Consider the following 22,908-nt stretch of genomic DNA (forward strand, 5'->3'; position numbering starts at 1 on the left):
TCATTGCCACAAAAGGTTGTGGAGACCAAGCCATTGAGAGTATTTAAGACAGAGATAGGTTCGTTATTGGTAAAGGGATCAAGATCTTGCAGCTAAGATTCCTGATCCATGGAACAGTTCTCACACAGCTCTTCTACATCCTCTCAAGGATTCTCATACCTTTCCTAAAGTGTTGTGGCCAGACTGGATTTTTTAGCTTTAACCCAATCAGATTAGCCTAGCATCCCTGATTTTGTACTTAATTAGCAGAATCTTATAATGAACTGAACAACGTGGACTGTTGCAAGATTTATGGCAAAATCACTCAAAGTCCTGCATGGCCTATCTCAATGTCAGGAGCAACTTGCTGCATCTTTTATAGATCTGCCAGTCAGTAAGGTCAGTTCCTTGATAAACAGCCATGAATGTCAATTAAGGGGGATTATTGCTTGTTAGTTGTCTTATCAAGGCACAACTTGCCTCGTTAATGTTTAGCTTTCCATCTTAACAAATATGCTAAACAAACTACATATAGAAAACTCTGGACATGGAAGTCAGTGTGGGGTATTTGGTGTCAGCTTGCTACTGGCTGCGAAGAGCCTCCATGTTGTTCAGAATTGACCTAGAGAAGATTTAGAAGGATGTTGCTAGACAGGTAAATGTGTGGCCTGGTGGTTGAACAATGACTAGGATTGTCTGTACAAGGGAATATCAGGCATGCTGACTCTCTGCTGTGACCAGCATGGCTTTGTGGCTGCTATGTCATTGCGTTTCAATAAGGGACAATGCCAGAATGTGAATGCTTATCTCAATGCACTGCAATCTTTTAAAGATGGTGTGGGTAACAGGAGTGGCAGTGGTGAGTTATTCTGTAAACAAGCCATGGAGCTAGAAGTTAGGCATGCTATAGGACTGATAGTTAATGAGGTGAGGTTGCTAAAATACAGTGAGAAATCTCGCTCGGCCTTGGTGCAAAAACCCTAATGCAGCTGACAAAAAAGTTTAAAATATAGCCCATGGCTTTAATTATAAAACCAAAAATCTCATCTGCTTTGGTAACTGTAATCTTATTATTTCCTACCAAAGATCTATGCACATTAATTCCAAATCCCCGTCTTCCTCTACATGCTTTAGAACTGTACAATTAAGTCATTATTGCCTCTCCCTATTGTTTTTGCTGAAACACATTACCTCATCTTTTTCTATTGATGATATGTATCGTGTTGTAAGCAATCTGTATTATCTACATTGTCAACCAATCCTCCAACTTCATCTTTGAAATTTTACTCTAATACAATATCCAATAATGACTAATAATGTCCACAGGTACAAGTAATTGCTCAGCTTGCAATTCAAATGAATAGTTCTCACGATATATATTAAAGTTCACTGCGTATTACAACACAAGTATAGTAAGCCAAACCACATCAAACTCCCTGACACTGGATTGGCAACACTGAAATTTGATGGTCCTCAAAATTGCCCAATTGTTACTTAGTGGACTTGACAAATAATAGATATCGGACACCAAGTTTATAACTTAAACAGAAATTAACAATTTATTTCAAATCCTGTAGCTTTATTAGAGCAAAGCTAAACAAAAGGTAATCTAATTAATGCCTGTGTTTTAAGCCAAATCTTCTTTGATCATAGCCCCCCTCTCTTACCTAGATAGACAGACACAGTTAAGGGATAACCTAAAAAAGAAAACAATCGTAATTTTCCAGTTCAATAACTGTTTCAATGTATCAGGTCTTTGTAAAATCCTTGAGTGATATGTTGCATTACAGGCACTTAGGATTGGATCTTGTCTGAATTCCTAAGTCTCTAGTCAATGCAAACAGCTTCCAGCGAGCTCCAAGGAGTGTTCACTTATTTCTTATAAACTTGAATTCTTTTTTTTCAGATCATTCACCATTTTTTTATCTGGATATAAAACTAGAAAGAGGAAAACTCAAATATGGCATCCTAGTCCAGCAGCTTCAATGCACACAGTCCAAAAAACCCAATCAAAAGTCAGTTCAACCTTTGGTTTCACTTTTCCAACATTTCTGTGGTTAGCTGGCCAGTACTGCCCTCCCCTTGATTGATCAATGTGACGTCCAAACAGCTGCCAGTCCGGAGCATAACGCATTTGGTGTGAAAAGGTCTGGAGGGTTCTTAATTAACATGAAATTATCTTTTTAGGCTAGTTCCCACATGCAAACGTCAGTTTGTTGTTCTCTTATTTTTAAAACAAGCTGTTGTACAAAGTTCAGTTCTCAACTTCAGCTTATAGTTCTGAACCAAACCTGAGAACAATAAAGAAAAAACAGTAATTGCATCAACGCACTTCAATATGAGAGTTCACTATGCTATGGCTACTAAGGGAAATACCATATTTTAAACATTTCTTTCTTGTTAGCTCTAAGGTAGGAGTCAGGGCTAGGTGGAGAAATCAACCAATGTTTAGTGATGGAGCAAGTGAGTAAGTAACATCTGCTTTCTTGGGCATTAAAGGACCTATGTAACCATGAATGACCAAAATCCAGTTGCTGTCAGACTCTGACCATATTTCTTGACACAAACAAGATGATTTCATGCTCTGGAAGAGTTTGTGTAGTTTAGCATTCAAAATAGATGCAACATGCTACAACATTGGTAAAGAATTATAATTGTTATGGAAAATAAAGTCATTAAAAAGTTTAGATTTTGTGTTTTATTTGCACTTTTCGCATCTGTTCAATTGTACAAACCTTTCTTTCCGCTGCATTCATATAGTGGTTTAAATGTTTTATGTCCCCATTAATCAGCTTACATCAAATCATCTATACAAGATGGTAATTCAACAGTTCCCTATCTTATTTAGTTACACCAATACAGTGACAGCTAGCCTTTAGCGTAAGATTCAAAATAAAATTTGCTGGAAAAGCTCAGCAGGTCTGGCAGCATCTGTGGGCAGAAAGCAGAGTTAATGCTTCAGGTTCAGCAATCCTTCTTCAGAGTGCTGATGCTGCCATTGCTGCTGAGCTTTTCCAGAATTTTGTTTTTTTTTCTGACTTCCAGCATCTGAAGTTCTCTGTTTTATTGGCTTAGCATGAGATTGTTACCTAAGATAACAGAGACTAGTGAGTTCACAAGTTACATAATAAAGAAGAAACACATTTTTCTGAGTTTGGAAATATTAAATTATTCAGCTTTCTGCCACTCAGGATTCATAAGCCTACTATCAAATTCAATTTTAAGTATTTATACAGCATAAAGCTGGTGATGAATTTCATGGGGTACCAATGCCAATGGGACCTACAATGTTCCATTTCTATGGAAACAGTCATTGTATTGTGTTCTGATCTACAGTACATAAAAATGAGCTCCCAAATCATCTCATGTTGATGATTTTCTGGTTGATAAATTTTGAAATGCACAGTTGGAATTTTGTAACAGCATGCCTTCTTGAGTAAAAAGCAGAAAACTAACCACTCTAAGTGGACATCTCTATCATAGGTAGACATTGTTATCTTATTTTATGGATGGATCTTAATAGTGTTGGTGGTAGAGATGTTCAGCAATACAAAGCTTCCATTGTGAGACATTACTACCAGGGAGTGCTGTTCAGAAAATAATCTCCAACTCCCCAAGGTGGACTTTCCACAAGCAGAACTGCCAGCTTGGAGCTTCATATTACAGAAAATGCCTTTCATGTATTTGCCTACCACCATAACACAATAATGATTAACATCTTGACCCTTAATGCTGTGTGCCATTATTAACAGATTACCAAAAAATAGATTTTGTGTTTAATCTAAAATAAAGTAGACATAAAATGTAGAAAATAGGAGTAGGCCTCGCAGTGCCTTGAGCTGTTCATTCAATATGTTCATGACTGGTCATCCAACTCAGCACTCTTTGATCCCTTTAGTCCTAAGAACTATGTCTAACTCCTTTTTGAAAACATTCAATGTTTTGGCCTCATCTCCTTTCTGTGACAGAAAATTCTGTAGTCTCACCACTCTCTAGGGGAAGGGGTTTCTCCTCATTTCAGTCCTAAATGGCCTACCCATATCCTTAAATGGTGACCTCTGGTTCTGAACACTGCATGCAATGACCCTGCGAAGGTATCCCTGTTCCCAAATCCTCTTGAAGATCAAAATACCATTTGCCTTCTTCATTGCCTGCTGCACCTACATTGCTTATCTTCAACAACTGGTGTACAAGGAGACCTCAGTCTCGTTGCACCAATCTGTCACCATTCAGATAATAATCTGCCTTCCTGCTTTTGCCGCTAAGGTAGATAGCCTCATACTTATACACACTGTACTTCATCTGCCATGCATTTGCTCACTGATTCAATTTGCCCAAATCACATTTTGGCATCTCTGCATTCTCCTCGCAGCTCATTCTCCCACTCAGCGTTGTGCTATCTGCAAATCTCAAGAAATTACATTTGTCCCTCATCTAAATAATTAATATGTATTGTGAATAGCTGGGGTCCAAGCACAAGAACCCCACTACTACCACTTGGATAAAGAACAGTTTAAATGTACTCTTTGTTTTCTGAATGCCAATCAGTTCTATATCCATGTCAGTACACTTTCTCCAATCTCATGCACGTTAATGTTAAATGCAAATTTCTTCTGTGGAACCTTATTAAAAGTTTTCTGTAAGTCCAAATAAACTACATCCACTCTTTCCCCCTCAACTCTATTCGTTACAATCTTGAAAAGTTCCAGTAGATTTGTCAAGAGTTCTCCTTTGTAAACCGATGCTGACCCTGTCCGATTCTGTCATTGTTCAAGGATAGGAAAGCATTTGGCTTTTCGGATGCTGCCATGACAGTAAAAAAAAACACATCATGTCTATGCAGGCAGTTTGATCCATGATCCCACAATGCTGTTTACGTTTTGTTTAAGGACAAGTTGAGTCAGGGTTTTCAATTAGGTGTTAATATGTTAGGTGTTAATTGTGGACATTTGTAAGTGACTTACGTGTAGTTATTTTGTATAGTGGAATGTATAGATCAATCATTTAAAGCTGATCAAAAGGATCTGTCCTTGGTATGTGTAGTACAATTATTATGTTTTTTCTGTGAAAATTGTCACTTTGTATGTCACATAATATTTACTGGGTTATAATGAAAATGTAGTAGGCTGTGATTGCACAATCTATACATCATGTTCCTAAATTATTACCAGTGTCAAGTGCTAGCAAGAGCAGAAGTAACACAATATACCAGATGAATACATGACTGGAGAAAAGGTGTTGAAGGGAGTGATTCAGATTCTAGGGAAGGTGAGACTCTGGTACAAGCAGGGTAGGTTGCATCTAGTCAGATAGCAACCATTGTCCTCAGACTGCTGTTTGCTTATGCTGTCAGAAAGGGTTTAAACTGGAATGGCAAGAGTTTGGAAACCTAAGCAGGGAGACAGGAGGAGGAACCAAGGATAGAAACAAAACAACAGGAAGGTAAGAAGCAAAAGTGGAAGGCAGAAAAAAAAATTGGTGAAAAGCAGATGGGACCATTGTAAAAAAATAAAGACAAGAAAACTATCAAGGCTAAAAAGACAAATCAAAAGGCTTTTTGTCTTAATGGGCAGAGCATATAAAATAAGGTGGATGAGTTAGCAGTACAAAAATATATACAGTAAATGGTTACGATGTGAATATGATTACAAAGACATGCCTAATAATTGACCAAAGATGGGAACTGAATATCTAGGGATATTCATTAATTAAAAAGAATGGCCAAAAAGATAAAGGAAGTAGGTAAACGTTATGCATAAAGGAGTTGTGCAGAAGCATACTGGCTAGGAAAATCATGATATGAAATCTGTATGGGTGGCAATAAGAAATACCAAGAGCAGAAAAAGTTGTTTGGTGTTGTCTATAGGCTGCCAAACAGTAGTGCAGATGTAAGGAAAGACCTTAAAACAAGAAATCAGAGATGCATGAATAAGGGTACAACTCTAATCATGGGTTAATTTAATTTAGATATAGGTCAGGCAAACCAAACGTACACTGATATTGTGGAGGAGGATTTTCTAGACAGAGTATGCGATGGTTTTTAGGCCAATACATTGAAGAATCAAACAGAGAATAGGCTTCTCCCAAGTGGCTATTGTGTAATGTGAAAGGATGAATTAACAATCTTTTTGTGCAGGTCTCTTGGGGAACAGCAACAAGAACAGAATTTTTCATTACGATAGAGAATGAAGTAGTAAGATCCAAAATTAAAGTCCTGAACTCAAAAAAAGGGGTACTATGAGGTATGAAAAGCAAATTGACCATGGTAAATTGGGGACCCTTACTAAAAATATTAACAAGTGGACAAGCAATGATTAATATTTAAATAACATATGCATGAATTGCAACAATTACTCACAATTCTGAAGAAGAGTTGTATTGGACTCGAACCATTAACTCTGTATCTCTGACCACAGATGCTATCAGACATGCTGAATTAGTCCAACATACTCTATGGTTGCTCCAAGTTTCCAGCACCTGCAGTATTTTGCTTTGAATTATCCTTTCCTATCAGGCACAAAAATAAAAGTGGAAAGTTGGTTCAACTATGGCTTACAAAGGAACTTAGTGATAGTAATAGATCCAAAGAGCAGACCTGTAAAATTGCCAGAAACAAAACAGCAAGCCTGAGGATTAGGAGCATCTTAGAATTCAGCAAAAGAGAGCACAGCATTTGATCAGGAAGGGGAAAAGTATATGTGAATAAAATTGCACGGAACATAATAACTGATGGTAAATCTTTAAGATTTTGAAGAGAAAAAGATAGTGAAGACAAATGTAGGTCCCTTATAGGCAGAAAATGGGAATTTATAATGGTGAACAAAAGCATGACATAAGAATTAAATATATACTTTGACTCTATCTTCAAAACATAGAATGTAAAAAATGTCCAGGAAATTTTAAGGAAACAAGGGTCTGATGAGAGGGAGGACTTAAAGGAAGTCAGTATTAGCAAGAAAATAGTGCCAGGGAAATTAATGTGGTCAAAGGCTGAAAAATCTCCAGGACTGATAATATGTATCCTTAAAAGTAAAGGAAGTGACCCTGAAAATATTGGATGCATTGGAGGTCATCTTTGAAAATGGTATGGGGTCTGGAGCAGTTCCCACAAATTGGAGGGTGATCAATGTAACCCTAATTTTTAATAATGGCAGAGAGCAAAAAAAATGTAGTGTTACAGATCAGTTAACCATACATCATGTGGAAAAATACTAGAAGCTATAATGAAGTCAATCTAATCTAATCTAATCTAATCTAATCTTGATAGCAGAACATTTGGAAAACATTAACAGGATTGGACAAAGCCAGCATGGGTTTATGAAAGGCAAATCATGCGTAACAAATCTATTGGACTAATTTTGGGGATGTATAGCATGATTATTGCATATTTCTGTTAAATATGTAACAGAATAAATAAGGAGAACCAGTCTATATCCAAAAAATTTGGATTTTTAGACAACTTTTGATAAGGTCTGACATGAGAACTTAGCGAGCAAAATTAAAGCAAATTTGGCATGGATTGAGAATTGGTTATAGAATCATCATAGAATCCCCACTGTGTGGAAACAGGCCAGTCAGCCCAACAAGTCCACAACGACCTTCCAAAGAGCATCACACTTCAACCCTATCACCCTGCATTTTGTGTGGTTAATGCACCAACCTACATATCCCTATACACTATGGGCAATTTAGCATAGCCAATCCACCTAACTTGCACATTGTTGGACTGTGGGAGGAAACCGGAGTACCTGGAAGAAACCAGCATAGACATGGGGAGAACATACAAACTCCACACAGACAGTCACCCAAGGTTGGAATCAAACTCAGGTCCCTGGCTCTGTGAGGCAGCAGTGCTAAGCATTGAGCCTCCATGGTTAACAGATACAGAGCCTCCATGGGTACAGAGAGTGTGAACAAATTAGTCCTCTTCCACATGGCAAGCAAAGACTAGTGGGGTACCTCAAAGATCTGATGCTTGGGCCACAGCTATTCACGTTATTTATAAATGAATTGGATGAGGGAATCAAACGTACCATTTCCAAATTTGCTGATGACACAAAACTGGGTGATTATTGTGAGGACGATGCAAGGAGGCTTTGAGGTGACTTAGACAAGCTGAGTAAATGAGGAAACACACGACAGAGGCAGTACAAAGTGGCTAAATGTGAAATCACACCCGTTGATGTAAAAAAAAGAAAAGAATATATTGATGTATGTATGCAGTTTTAATCTTCCTACCTAAGAAAGGATGTATTTGCCAGAGAGAGAGGGCAGCAGATGTTCACTAAGCTGATAAAAGGGTGGCAATTGGTTACCTCAGTTGACTGGACAGCTGGTTTGCAATGCAGAGTGATATCAACAGTGAGGATTCAATTCACACACCGGCTGAGGTTACCATGTAGAATACTCCATTTGAACCTCTCCCCTGTCCTGAGGCATGGTGACCCTCAGCGTAAACCACCATCAGTTGTCACTCTCTAATAAGAGAGCAGCCCTATGTCTGGTAAGACAATGGCAACTTTATATTTTCCTTTACAAGGGATAGCAAGGTTGTCCGATAGGGAGAGATTGTTTTTGACTCGACCTATATTTATTAGAGTCCAGAATGAGATAGGATCTGATTGAACATATAAAATTTTAACTATGCTGGGAAAGCTAGATGCAAGGAGGATGTTTTCCTTGTTTGGAGTGTCGTCTGGAAGCAGGAGACACAGTCTCAGAACAGGACAAACCATTTAGGATTGAGATAATGAAACTTTTCTTCACTCAAAAGGAAGTGGACCTGAAGAATTCCCTATCACAGAAAATTATGGAGGCCAAGTCACTGAATATATTCCACAAAGAGATTTTTTTTTAAGATACTAAAGGCATGCAATGAGGAGCAAGTGAGAATATGGCTTTAAGATCGAGGACCAATCATGATTGAAGGACAGAGTAGGCTTGTAGATGCTGACTGACCTACTCCAGATCTTAGTTTCTGTTTTCTCTCCCTAACTGAGTGGCAATCCAAAGATCTTTAAAACAGGATACAAAAGGATGCAGGGAAATAGAATTAAATGAGATCGCTCAAGTTGAACTGACAACACTGGCATGGATTCAACAGGCACACTTCCTTCTGTGATCACAAGTTTTTTTCCTCTATCTTTTTGGGCTATTTAGCTGCATGAAAATTTGTTGCTGTAATTAAATATATATCGATAACTTATTGTCAGGTAGTCCAATCAATAAGTCCCTGTCTTAGCTTTCCTAACAAAGGCATCAATGCTTCAGTGCAGGAACTGCCAACTGTACTTTGGAGATTAATTTAATACTTATGCATTCCTGGTGCTAATTGCTCCTCTTGCATTGAGGCATTTTTAAAGTTTGAGTCCATCTCTGCAACAAGTAGCTTTTTACAAAACAATCTTCTCGGTCACTTACTAATCTGTAACATTGTGGCCTGCTGTTCACAATGCATGTACCACAATTTCTTGATGTATGATTGCAATGGATTCAACACAGGTTACAGTTGATGTGATAGGAACTTAACAGGCAAAGGAAATTATCTTGCTTACAATTGTTCCTTCAGCTTATTAATGTATAATTTATTTGTTAAAATAATTTTCTCAATAGAAATAGTCTTCAGTGCAATTGTAGTTACATTGCTGAAAATCATTAATTTAGGTGAATCATCTTTTAATGAACCGTGGATTCTTAGAAGAATTATTGTTAAAGCTGGAGTTGGGTTATTTTGGAAATTTCCTTGCATGGCAAAATCAACAAAACAATGTATGAGTTGAAACAGTGCACCCTACATGTGCAGTGCTGTGTATTCTTACCTTAAATACATAGCAAAATCAAATACACTATTAATTAGAAAAGAAATACAATATATTAAACCTTTTTAAAAATAATCACACTCTATGACTATATTTTTAGATTGGTAATGCCTCTTCTAATGGCACAGACTGGTCAGTGCAAAGAGCTGTTGAGTCACACCACTACCTATGCTGACAAATGTCTGCTACTGTCATAGAGTCATAGAGATGTACAGCACAGAAACAGACGCTTCGATCCAACCCGTCCATGCCGACCAGATGTCCCAACCCAATCTAGTCCTTCCTGCCAGCACTTGGCCCATATACTTCTAAACTCTTCCTATTCATATACCAATTCATATTTACATGTTGCAATTGTACCAGCCTCCACCACTTCCTCTGGCAGCTCATTCCATATACGTATCATTCTCTGCGTGAAAATGTTGCCCCTTAGGTCACTTTTATATCTTTCCCCTCTCACCTAAGCCTATGCCCTCTAGTTCTGGACTCCCCCACCCCAGGGAAAAGACTTTGTCTATTTATCCTATCCATGCCCCTCATAATTTTGTAAACCTCTACAAGGTTTACAAACCTCTGACGCTCCAGGGAAAACAGTCCCAGCCTGTTCAGCCTTGGTGGATGGTGCCTTTCAGTGTGAGTTAAGAACAGAAGCCAGGAAATGGGAGCAGCATTAAACAAATTCCACAACCTAAGGTAAGAACAAATGACAAGAGGTAATGCCAGGGAGGAGAATGGAGCAAGAGGCAAAACTAGTGGGTAGGCAAAGCCCATTTCCTTGAAAAATACCTCTGGCCTAAAGTTCCTGCAAGTTCCACAAAATGTGCCAACCTTATCACCGTGTCAGGTGGGTCTGTCCACCTAATTAATATTGTGCCCAGCCCATTGCAGCAACCAAGGGTGGTCAATGCCTCGATGCTGGAGATGTTGGCCTGGTCAAGACCCTGGTGTTGGTCCATCTTCCTTCCCAATGGATTCGCAGGACTACTTTCAATACCTCGGGAATGTCCTGTCAGCCAGAGCAGCTATTGATGAAGAGATCCAGAACTGGCTCCAGTGTGCTAGTGCAACCTTTTGCCACCTGAGGTGTTCAAGAACAACAACATCAGACCCAATACCAAGCTCATGGTTTATAGAGCTGTGGTGTTTCCCATCCTCCTATATGGCTCTGAGACATAGACTGTCTATAGCAAACACCTCAATGGGCTGGAGCAGTACCACCAATGCTGGCTGCACAAGATCTGTTTAACATCCCATAACATTACTTTGTTTGATAGTTGAAAAACATGTCTGATGAATTCAGATCTATAAGTTTGTTTGTTTTGAAAGTGAAGAATGACTTTACTCTGGGGATGGTTTTTAATTGACATCTTTACCCTTGCGTATTCCTCAGGATACTGAAGACAGTGAAATTGTAGTTAAAAATTGAAAACAAAACTAAGTCAATAATACACTTCATCCATTTTAGAATGAATAATACACTGTCAAGATGGTGGCAGCAGGTTGGCATTGGTCAGGCTACTGAGCCTGGAGCTCATCTACTTCCATCTGCTTTTCTTTTCCTTTTTTTTTGTTTTTAATTTTGCTTTTTACTTTTGCTTTATTTTCCTTGAAAGTCTTTTACTTTTTTGCCTCAATTGTGGCAGCATTGGCAGTGGCATCACCGAGAGTGGACCCTGTATGGAATGGCAGACGAAGATGGTGGTGCGGGCTGAGGGAGTGGCAAAGCTGAGTAAATGATGAAGGAGAAGGTGCCCAGAGGTGACAGCAGTATTGCCAAGACAAGGTAGACCTCAGCTCCACCCCAGCCCATTGTCTCCCAGTGAGCGAGGATCAGGTCCCAGGCTTAATCCTCTGGTCCAGACTCACAAGCTGAGCCGAGACTCCAGGTTCAAGGGTAAGCCCAGGTGCCTGCCAGCGGAGGTGGTGATGGTGACAAGTTTGGTCCCAACACAGGACCCCGTGGCACCGGCGGTGGCTGTATCTGTGAGACCAGCCCAATGTGAACTCATGGCAGTGGCACCTCTGGTGGAGTCAAGGTGGTGTCGGAGAGTGATAACACCTGCTTCCAGCAGCAGCAATGGCATTGTGAAGCACAGTTGAAGCAGTGTAGTCAGTTTAGCAGCAGGCACTCAAGGCATCGCGGTGGAGGAGCCCTGATCCAGGCCCATGACCGAACTAGAAATGAGAGCTAGAAATGAGAAAGACCACATAACTATTGAAATAAGACGATAAGGTGAACTTTTTTTTTGGCTTTATCTTCTGTATTTTGGTTTATTTCCTGTGTTTTAAGATGGCACCACTAAACGACAGTTTTCTATGTATTTGTATTTTCACATGACAACAAATCAAATCAAACAGTATATTTATCAGCAAGTCGCAGTTTTTTTTAATGTTGTCTCCTATGTATTACAAAAAATGTTTATTAACTCATAACATGTCATAACATCTCCAACTGACCACTGAAGGGCCTCAAATGATCCATGGGCAAGCAGACCATATGACACTTCTCACGTTGCTGGTAATTTGCTGCGGAGTGTATCAGCACTCGGCAGAGCACCATTCAACTTTAGGCCCCTTCCATTTGTCTACCATCCAAACTACATGGGATATTATAGAATTACAGCCGTGATTATTTTCAAGAGCATCAACTTTGGAAAAAAAACTCTCTTCTATTGCCCACTGTAGAACTTCAGTTTCTATGCTGTGCTGTTTTTATTTTTCAGTATTATTAATTGTGAATTAAAATGAGAAAAAAAAACTTGTAAACATCAAGGGGATTGCTGCATATTTTGGAAGCTGTGGGGCTTGCTGTATATTTTGAGAGCATGTAAACAGACATTCATTGCAAACACAGTTTACACAGCTGCAGTGATTGGACTGTAGTTTGTAGGAGAACTGGAATTGAGGGGTAGTGTATAGATAACTTTGGTTGGTACAAATAAATGATTGGTTTGTGGGCAATGACCAGTTATCTGTGGTGTACTAAGTTAAGCATTGATTTATCATTCTCAAAATTCTTTAACATGTAACCTTCACTCCATTTATATTGATAGGGCATTCATGTGGAAATGCACATCCTGATCCTGGATTCGCATAGGAATATTACTGACTGCAGTCCCAGATTATATGAGGATGCATTAATATACTTTCAAGTGTTGATGGTAAATCCAACTGCTTTGCTGCTTTGACCGCCTGTCCTAAAGTTAGTTTTTCGGAGCTGCAGTCCACATACACTCGAAGATCTATTGCTGATTTATGGTCCCAAATCTGCATGTGAGATCCAGCAGATTGTTTTATCATGAGAAAGTTCACAATAGTGATAATCCTGCCAACACCCAATATTTACCACCCCTGTGTCCTCTCGAGCCATTCAATGGGTAGTGAGCGTACCTAGTGAGAGTCAATGAGACTAACTGTTACAAAGCAAAACTTAAAGACTTGGATTTATAGAGCATCATTCATGACTTCAGAATGTCCCAAAGTGCTTCACTGACAGCAAATACTTTTGAAGTAGCCTATATTGTAATGTAAGAAATGAAGCAGCCAATTTGCATAAGTTTTAGAGCCACAAACCGACAATATGATGATAACTAGGTGATTTGTTTATAAATGTTGGTTGAGAGGTATATGTTGACCAGGACTGCCTCCCGTCTACTGGGATCTTCCTTATCTGAATGGTTCCAATGAGTAGCTGTATTCACTATGGTTCTAACCAGTTGCTTTATTAACTGAGCGAAATATAGCTTCAGTATCACCACATTTTTAGACATGCATACAGTTAAAATTAAACTTTGGTGCTTGAATTAATAAGCACCATACTACCACTTCAGCTGTTTTAATTCAAAGGATCATTGTAATCGCAGGCAAGTGATTAAAAAAATTTTTATTGGTTTTGTTTACTGTTGCCTATCACAATGATACTTCCTGTGTCACTGAACCAAAAAAGCAATCTTTGCTTGCAAAAGTCTATGAATTTGTGAATGAGAGAGGCAGAGAGCAAGGAAACAAAACTACAGTAGTGTGGGCTGGATTGGAATTTGGGTCCTCATTGAAAGCCAGAACACTAACTGACAAGTCCATTCAATTCTTTTCAGTTTTTAAAATTACTGCCATTTTAACATATTTGAGATGCAAAGCTAAAAATTATTAATCCTGCAGTCAATCAACCAAGACCTGCCCTAAATGGAAAAATGATTGATAGACAATGGGATTACATATAGTTCAGGAGAAAGCAGACAGGTGCAAAGAGAAAATTTATTATAGTAAGAAAAATAGGCAGTAATCCCAAGAAAGAAATCCAAATTATTATAAATGCTTGAGAAGGCAGCTCTTAATTATTAAATGAGATGTTGTAGGAAATGCCTTTTAAATATTTGCATATTTGGGATTTTATTTACATGCACAACTCAATGTCTGTAATATTGCTCAAGGTAGATGTAGAAGATACTCAGAGAAAGATTAACTGTGTCACACATAATGTATCATGCATCAACCAAGTCTCCATGGTCTAACTGCTTTATGTAGTCACATAGTGAGACAAATTTCTCTCAAGTACTCCTTGAAGTGAATTAGAGGGTAATTGTTTCTGTGGATTGGCTGATGCTTGTAACTTCTGGATTAGTGGTGCTGGAAGAGCACAGCAGTTCAGGCAGCATCCAACGAGCAGCGAAATCGACGTTTCGGGCAAGAGCCCTTCATCAGGATTTCCTGATGAAGGGCTCTTGCCCGAAATGTCGATTTCTCTGCTCATTGGATGCTGCCTGAGCTGCTGTGCTCTTCCAGCACCACTAATCCAGAATTTGGTTTCCAGCATCAGCAGTTATTGTTTTTACCTTGATGCTTGTAAATGTCTGACCTCAGCCCAAAATCAGCAAAAGCAACAGGAAGTTGCTGTGTATATTTTTGGGCAAAAGTTTGTTTTGCAACTGTAGTTAGGTTTGTTGCTGTGAACTATAATGTCAGAATTCTAATGGTTCAAACTTTTTAAGTATAATAGGCTAGTTTTTACATTCGGTGGCTAAACAACAGAAGTTGCTGATGTCTGTAAAGAAAGATGTCTCAAAGATTCAGCTTTCACTTGCACACTGATTCCCTTTTTCTCATGGGTAATTGATTGCCATTTTTTAGGCATGCACCAGCATTGGTGTTAACAGTCAGGATAAGTAGGCAATTACATTGAAGTATACTCAGACAACAAAAAACCAAGATGTTAAACATACTTTATCCTTCACTTTTAAATTTATAGACAGCAAAATTAATTCTGATTGTGTTTTTTAGCTATTAGCTCAATTATCAGTATAGGCAAAGCTTAAAATTGTTACTTTACAATGTTTTTATCATATTGAAACAAATTGCATTCTAAAACTACAAAGTGAACATTTTAGTCTGAAGTAGTTACAGTTTGCCATGTTGCCTGAGTTGCAGCCTCAAACTACTGAGGTTGACTTCGTTATCAGTAGTCATAAAATAAAACACATTAATCAGTTTGTAGTTACACAAAATTTTGAGGGTGGCTAACTTTGAATATTCAGATATGTTGGTGAAAGAACAATGCCTTTTATCCAGCGCATAAAATATAGTTGTGGAGAAAATAAACAAGTGATGAATACAGAGACTTCAATATCAATCGCCATATTGTTGATTCTGTTTGGGCAGGGAATTCCAAGGGTAATAAATGCCTTCTTGTGTATTGTTCAACAAATGGATACAAGGACATTAGTATGGTTTGAGAGCAGTATAAAGTGAATACAATTTTCAGTTTGTTTTCTTTTTAAACTCTACCTTCTGTGTATGGTGTATTTAGGGGAGAAAAATTGACTTCTGCCACAAGCTGAGTGATAAGACTGTTCACAAGCTTAGTTTGTGTTTGTCTCTGAGATGACTTTCTGCCCACCTTTCCGCACCTATACTAAGACGGCCTACCTTCACTTCCATAACCTGATTCCAATTCTGCTGAAACTCCACACCTGATGAAATCCTTATTCGTGCCTTTGTTATCTTTAGACTTGATTATTCCAGTGCTCTTTTGACCAGCTCTCATCTCTACCTTGATGCGGATGTCCCAGAGATGTTCTCTGAAATGATCCGCTTGGTGCTGGGAGTGGGGTGTGATGGTGCAGGGCATGGACCTGTCAAGGGAGTTGTGCAGGGCATGGTTTCTCCAGAATGCTTATAGCAGCAGATCAGTCTCCTCCACTTCTCACACTACTGCCCTTGAACACACCCCCCCCCCCCCCCCCCCCCCCAAATTCAACAAGGACAGAACTCCCTGGTCCTCACATTCCACCCCACCAACCACTGCATACATTGCATCATCCTCTACCATTTGCACCACCTACAAACGGTCCCCACCACGAGAGATAAATTTCCATACCCACCACTATCAGCGTTCCAGAGAAACCATTCCCTGCGCAACTCCTTCGACAGGTCCACACCCCCCACCAGCCCACACTCCACTCCTAACACCTTCCTCCGCCACCACAGGAAGTGCAAAACCTGTACCCACACCACTCCCCTCACCTCCATCCAAGGCCCCAAAAGATCCTTCCACATCAGAAAGAAATTTATCTGTACCTCCACCAATGTCATCTACTGTATCTGTTGCACCCAATGTGGTCTCCTCTACATTGGAGAAACAGGACGCCTTCTAGCAGATTGTTTCAGAGAACATCCCTGGGATACCTGAACTAACCAACCCCACCGACTCGTGGCTAAACACTTCAACTTCCCTTGCCAATCTACCAAGGATATGCAGGTCCTGGGCCTCCTCCATCGCCAAACCCTAACCACCCAATGCCTGGAGGAAGAACGCCTCATATTCTGCCTTGGGACCCTGCAATCGCACAGGATCAATGTGGATTTCAACAGTTTCTTCACTTCCCCTCTTCCCATGTTATCCCAGTGTCAAACCTCCAACTTGGCACCGCCATCCTGATCTGTCCATCGCCTTTCCACCTTTCCACCCTCTTCTCCAACCTATCACCTTCTCCGTCACCTTCATCTACCTATTACATTCTCAGCCACCTTCCCTCTAGCCTCATCCGCCTCACATTTATCTCTCAGCCCCACGGCTCACAAGCCTCATCCCTGATGAAGGGCTTATACCTGAACATCAATTCTCCTGTTCCTCGGATGCTGCCTAACCTGCTGTGCTTTTGCATCACCACACTCTCGACTCTGATCTCCAGCATCTGCAGTCCTAACTTTCTACTACTTTAGGCAGATTGCAAGCACTCTCTTGGAATTTAAAAATGCAGTAGTTTGTCTCACTCATCATCTGCCTATTTGACCTTTCTTCAAAAGGTGTCCAGATGTATGTCTCTATCCAAGCTCCCTTCTCTTTACAGGTACATCACTGTTATTATTGAACTCAATGCCTTGTCGTCAGTAATGTATCCATTGTGTATAAGTACCAGGTATATTTGTATGGGTCAACAAATATGCATTTTAATAATTAGTATTTGGATCCCATCATCTCAAAAGAGCTTAAGTTAATGTTTTTTCTTTGCCCTGTTTACTGTATTTGTGCCTCATGAAGGTTTCTCTTGGAGAGACATGTAAGGCTCTATAACTTTCTCGTGTGACTACTTTATCACTCTACCTAGCCTACAGTATTTTTCCCACACGTCTTGGGAGAACTCAGTATTACTATGAAGCAACTTTTTAGCGGGGGAGGTGGAGAGAGTGTGCAACAGGTCACTATCACTGAAGCAGATTGGAGGAGTGTGAAGTGAGTCAACATCACAATCGGGTGGATTTGGAAGCATATGCAGCAAGCTAGCATTGCTGTGAAGCAGCCTCTGAAGTGTGTGGAGTGATCCAGCATCACTGCGACATTGACAGAGAGAGCTACGTAGGACAGTACATCTTCCATAGTTACACCTACACCACTCCCCACCTCTTCCTCCGCTACATTGATGACTACATCAGCGCCACCTCGTGCTCCTGCGAGGAGGTTGAGCAGTTCATCAACTTCACCAACACATTTTGCCCCGACCTTAAATTCACCTGGACCATCTCTGACACCTCCCTCCCCTTCCTGGACCTCTCCATCTCCATTAATGACGACCGAATTGACACTGACATCTTTTATAAACCCACCGACTCCCACAGCTATCTGGATTACACCTCTTCCCACCTTACCTCCTGCAAAAATGCCATCCTGTATTCCCAATTCCTCCGCCATATCTGCTCCCAGGAGGACCAGTTCCACCACAGAACACACCAGATGGCCTTCTCCTTTAGAGATTGTAATTTCCCTTCCCACGTGGTTGAAGATGCCAACCAACGCATCTCATCCACATCTCGCACCTCCACCCTCAAACCCCACCTCTCCAACCATAACAAGGACAAAACCCCCTGGTCCTCACTTACCACCCTACCAACCTTTGCATTAACCTTATCATCCGGTGACATTTCCGCCACCTCCAAACAGACCCCGCCACCTCCAAACAGACCCCACCACCAGAGATATATTTCCCTCCCCACCCCTTTCTGCTTTCCGCAAAGACCGTTCCCTCCGTAACTACCTGGTCAGGTCCACACCCCCCAACAAACCACCCTCCCGTCCTGGCACCCTCCCCTGCTACTGCAGCAATTACAAAACCTGCGCCCACATCTCCTCCCTCACCAGCATCCAAGACCCAAAGGAGCCTTCCACATCCATCAAAGTTTCACCTGCACATCCACCAGTGTCATTTATTGTATCCATTGCTCCCGATGCGGTCTCCTCTACACTGGGAAGACTGGACACCTCCTCGCAGAGCGCCTCAGGGAACATCACTGGGACACCAGCACCAATCAACCCCACTGCCCTGTGGCCCAATATTTCAACCCCCAACTCTGCCAAGGACATGCATGTCCTGGGCCTCCTCCATTGCCGCTCCCTCAACACCCAACACCTGGAGGAAGAACGCCTCATCTTCCGCCTCAGAGCACTTCAACTCCAGGGCATCAATGTGGGCTTCACCAGTTTCCTTATTTCCCCTCCCCCCACCTTACCTCAGTTCCAACCTTCCAGCTCAGCACTGTTCTCATGACCTGTCCTACCTGCCAATCTCCCTTCCCACCTATCCACTCCACCCTCCTCTTTGACCTATCACCTTCATCCCCAGCCCCATTCACCTATTGTACTCTTTGCTACCTTCTCCCCAGCTCCAGGCTTCCCCCCCCCCCCCATTTATCTCTCCACCCTGGAGGCTTCTTGCCTCTATTCCTGATGAAGGGCTTTTGCCCGATACGTCATTTTTCCTGCTCCTCGGATGCTGCCTGACCCGCTGTGCTTTTCCAGCACCACTCTGATCTAAACACTGGTTTCTAGCATCTGCAGTCCTCACTTTTGCATAGCTATTAAACAGACTGAGCAAGGGAGAGGTGGAGAGTATAAGTGAACTGACCAGAGCACTCTAGTGTAGACTTCCATTTCAGTGGAGGTAAGGGGAGAGGAGGAGCCTGTGCTTCTGAGATAGCAAGAGAAAGCAGGGACAGCACTTCCATAAAGAGTATGTGAAAGCAGCTTCATAAAAATAAAGGACTTGAAAATGTGGCTCAGCAGCTTCATAAAAGAAGGGCGAATCTTCATGAGAGGGGCAGCAATGGTGGGAACTTTTAAAAGTGGTGGCAATTCACTTCTTCAAATTGTTTTTCCTGTAACAGCCAAAGTGTAATGTCACAGGAAAACTGCCAAATGATGAGTGTGTCTTTCAGTTAGCCATGTGTTTAAATCAGGAGGCATTAGATAGCTGAAGAATAAAGTTAAGAAATTCATCTTTAAAAATTTCACCTCCAAATTCATTAATTGATTAGAATAGAGATGGCTGGACTGCAGCTTTAATATTTGGGAGCTGGTGGATACCAGTTTGATCCACAGTGACACATGTACAGCAAATGCTGGCTGCTTGAGGAACTTCAGCTCAGAGTTAATGAGCTGGAGTCCAAGCTGCAGTCATTACGACGCATCAGAGAGGGAGAGAAGCACATGGACACTGTGTTCCAAGAGGCAATCATTTAGGTTAATTGCATCAAATTTGTTCCCTGCCAGAGGCAAGAGAGTGTGAATACAAGAGAGGCAGGTATGGAGGAACTAGAATTTAACTTTGGAGGTGCCTCAGATAGTGCCTTTTTCTAATCGATGTGATGTTCTAGCATTTGGTGTAGATAAGGGCTGTAGGGAAGAGAAGTGAACTGACCAGAGCACTCTGGTCTGGACCTCCATTCCAGTGGATGTAATGGGAGAAAATAAAAATGTAGCAATCAGAAGTAGTATTGTTAAGGAAATAGTTACTGATTTCTGTCGCATATACAGGAGTCCAGAAAGCTGTGTTGCCTATCTGGCGCCAAGATTACAGACAGCTCTTCTGGACTGGAGAGGAATTTGGAGTGAGAGGAGAAGCATCTCATTGTCATGATCTATGCAGGTACCAACGACATAGATAGGACTAGCAAATAAGTTCAGCTTGGGGATTACAAGGAGCTCAGAGCTAAATCGAAAAGCAGAACCAGAAAGGTAATAATTTCAGGATTACTACCTAAGCCACAGACAAGTTGGTTTAAGATTAGAGAGGTAAATGCATGGTACAGAAGTTGTGTGGGAGGAATGTTTCCAACTCATGGAGCACTGTCATCCATACTGGGAAAAGAGAGATTGCTGCAGATGTGGTCACTGTGGATCAAACTGGTGTCCCCCAGCTCCCACATATTATAGCTGCAGTCCAGCCATCTCTATTCTATTCAATTAATTAATTTGGAAGTTAAATATTTAAAGATGAATTTCTTAACTTTATTCTTTAGCTAGAATAGTGCCTCCTGATTTAAACCAATTGGCTATCTGAAAGACACACTTGTCATGAATCAGTTTTCCTGTGGTGTCACACTTTGGCTGTTACAGGAAGAAACAATTTGAAGAGGTTAGCTAATCGCCACCATTTTTAAGCACCCACCATTGGTACTGGCTTTATTTGAACAATACTGGAACTAGTTAAAAACAATGACTGCAGATGCTGGAAACCAAATACTGGATTAGTGGTGCTGGAAGAGCACAGCAGTTCAGGCAGCATCCAACGAGCAGCGAAATCAACGTTTCCTGATGAAGGGCTTTTGCCCGAAACGTCGATTTCGCTGCTCGTTGGATGCTGCCTGAACTGCTGTGCTCTTCCAGCACCACTAATCCAATACTGGAACTAGTGTCCTGCCAAATTATAAAACTAGAGTCGTAGATAGTGCTTTAAATGAAATAGTGGGGAGGAATGTTCAATTGAAAGGAGTTTTTTTTAAATTAAAAAGAAATGAGAAAGCAGATGTGAAAAGTAATGAAGAGACAAACAATAATCAAAATGTGACAGGAAGGAGTAGAAAATGAATGCAGAAAAATGCAGCAGAAATTAGAACCAGTGAGAATAATAAGTGTTACGGACTAGACCAGACCACTCAAAACATTCTTAAGCAGGCAACCCTAGACCATAACTTTGCAATTTCTTTTGCTAAGTGTAAGTAAAAGTTACCCAGAGTAAGATAGCTAGGATTACTCCTAAATATTAAACAGACAAAAATTCATTCACAAAATTTTACAATGAAATACAAATAACAGAATAAAGAACCCCGACTCCGCCTATCCAACTAGATTTAATTATGCTGTTCCGAATATATACAACAGTCCCAATAAGCAAACTCCCTTTATAAACCATATAAATGGAACACATGCTTACAGGTTGTAGTTGAAGGGCAGAAAAGAGCAAGAGTTTCTGTACAGCTCCTTGTTGAACTTCTCAGTTCAAGACTGAACTAAAACTGCTCTGCTCAGCTCAAGAGCCTCTCAAAATCCTTTTCACCTCTGTACCAAACCAGACTGATCAGAGCCTGGACTGGTTTATTGCTCCTCTGAAAAAATCAAAGACAGAGTCTCCTTGAGCCATGGAACAGCTTTATGAGACCTCCCCCCTTAAAAGAACCATCAATACCAAAACTAGCTTTATTTTTAATCCTTGAAAATCCAGTTAGTAGTCTAAACACGCATATGCACTATATTAACTATAAACATGCAAACATGCACATGCAAATTCAGGCCACAGTACACCCGCCACCGAACACCTCGGTATTTCATTCTGCAGTCACATTTTCGTGACCTGCCACATGCACAATTGTCAAATTGAATGGCTGCAGCAACAAGCTCCATCTAAACAGTCTGGCACTTCTGTCCTTTAATTTTTCCACGAATGTCAATAGGTTGTGATTTGTGTATGTGATTGCCTCAGATGTATTGCTGGTAATATAAATACTGAAATGTTGCAATGCCAACACCACGCTTAAAGTCTCTTTCCTCACCATTGAACATTTTTGTTGATGAACTTTCAGCTTCCTGATGGGTCTTCCTATTCCCTCATCATCCTTCTGCAAGAGCATCGATAGCCACCTTGAAAGGCTTTGTGTAATCCGGTGTGGCTCATACCAGGGCAGTGGTTAATACAGTTTTCAGGCAGTCAAATGCCTTTTGACAGCCCGCTGTTCACTGAAACATCTTGCCCTTTTTTAACAATCTGGTGAGTGCAGCAGCCACACTGCTAAAGTTCGCACAAACTTTCAGTAAAATCCTCTCAACCCCAGGAGCCGAAGTACTACTTTTTTCATCGACGGTATGGGAAATTCCCCAATTACTTTAGTTTTTGCATCCCTACGGCCATTTGTTCATGTCCAATAACATGGCACAGGAAGGTGACTTGAGTTTTGGCAAATTCACTTTGAGCTAGGGTTACCACCAAGCCTGCCTTCCGACGTCGATCAATCAAGTCGAACAAATGCTGTAAATGTTCCTTCCAGAAGTGACTAAAAATCACCAGGTCATCAATGTACACTACACAATTGGGTAACCTGGCAATGACCTTAGTCAGTCTCTGAAACGTGGCTGGAGCATTTTTCATACCAAATGGCATGACTTTGAGCTGATATATTCTGGATTAGTGGTGCTGGAAGAGCACAGCAGTTCAGGCAGCATCCAAGTAGCTTCGAAATCGACGTTTCGGGCAAAAGCCCTTCATCAGGAATAAAGGCAGTGAGCCTGAAGCGTGGAGAGATAAGCTAGAGGAGGGTGGGGGTGGGGAGAAAGTAGCACAGAGTACAA

The 22,908-nt window shown here is 40.8% G+C and overlaps 1 protein-coding gene across 8 annotated transcripts in view; it reads left to right on the plus strand.

Annotated features, from left to right (window-relative positions):
- disp3 (dispatched RND transporter family member 3) overlaps nt 1–22,908 on the plus strand; it is a 507,963-nt gene that overhangs the window by 229,627 nt on the left and 255,428 nt on the right. Inside the window, exon 3 of one of the 8 annotated variants that reach the window (XM_072586709.1) lies at nt 12,851–12,958. The exons of the other annotated variants lie outside the window; for them this stretch is intronic. The gene's annotated coding sequence lies outside the window, so the exon portion shown is untranslated. The remainder of the gene's footprint in view (nt 1–12,850; nt 12,959–22,908) is intronic. 8 annotated transcript variants of the gene reach the window in all.

This window comes from Chiloscyllium punctatum, chromosome 16, assembly GCF_047496795.1.
Source record: "Chiloscyllium punctatum isolate Juve2018m chromosome 16, sChiPun1.3, whole genome shotgun sequence".
Lineage (NCBI taxonomy): Eukaryota > Metazoa > Chordata > Chondrichthyes > Orectolobiformes > Hemiscylliidae > Chiloscyllium > Chiloscyllium punctatum.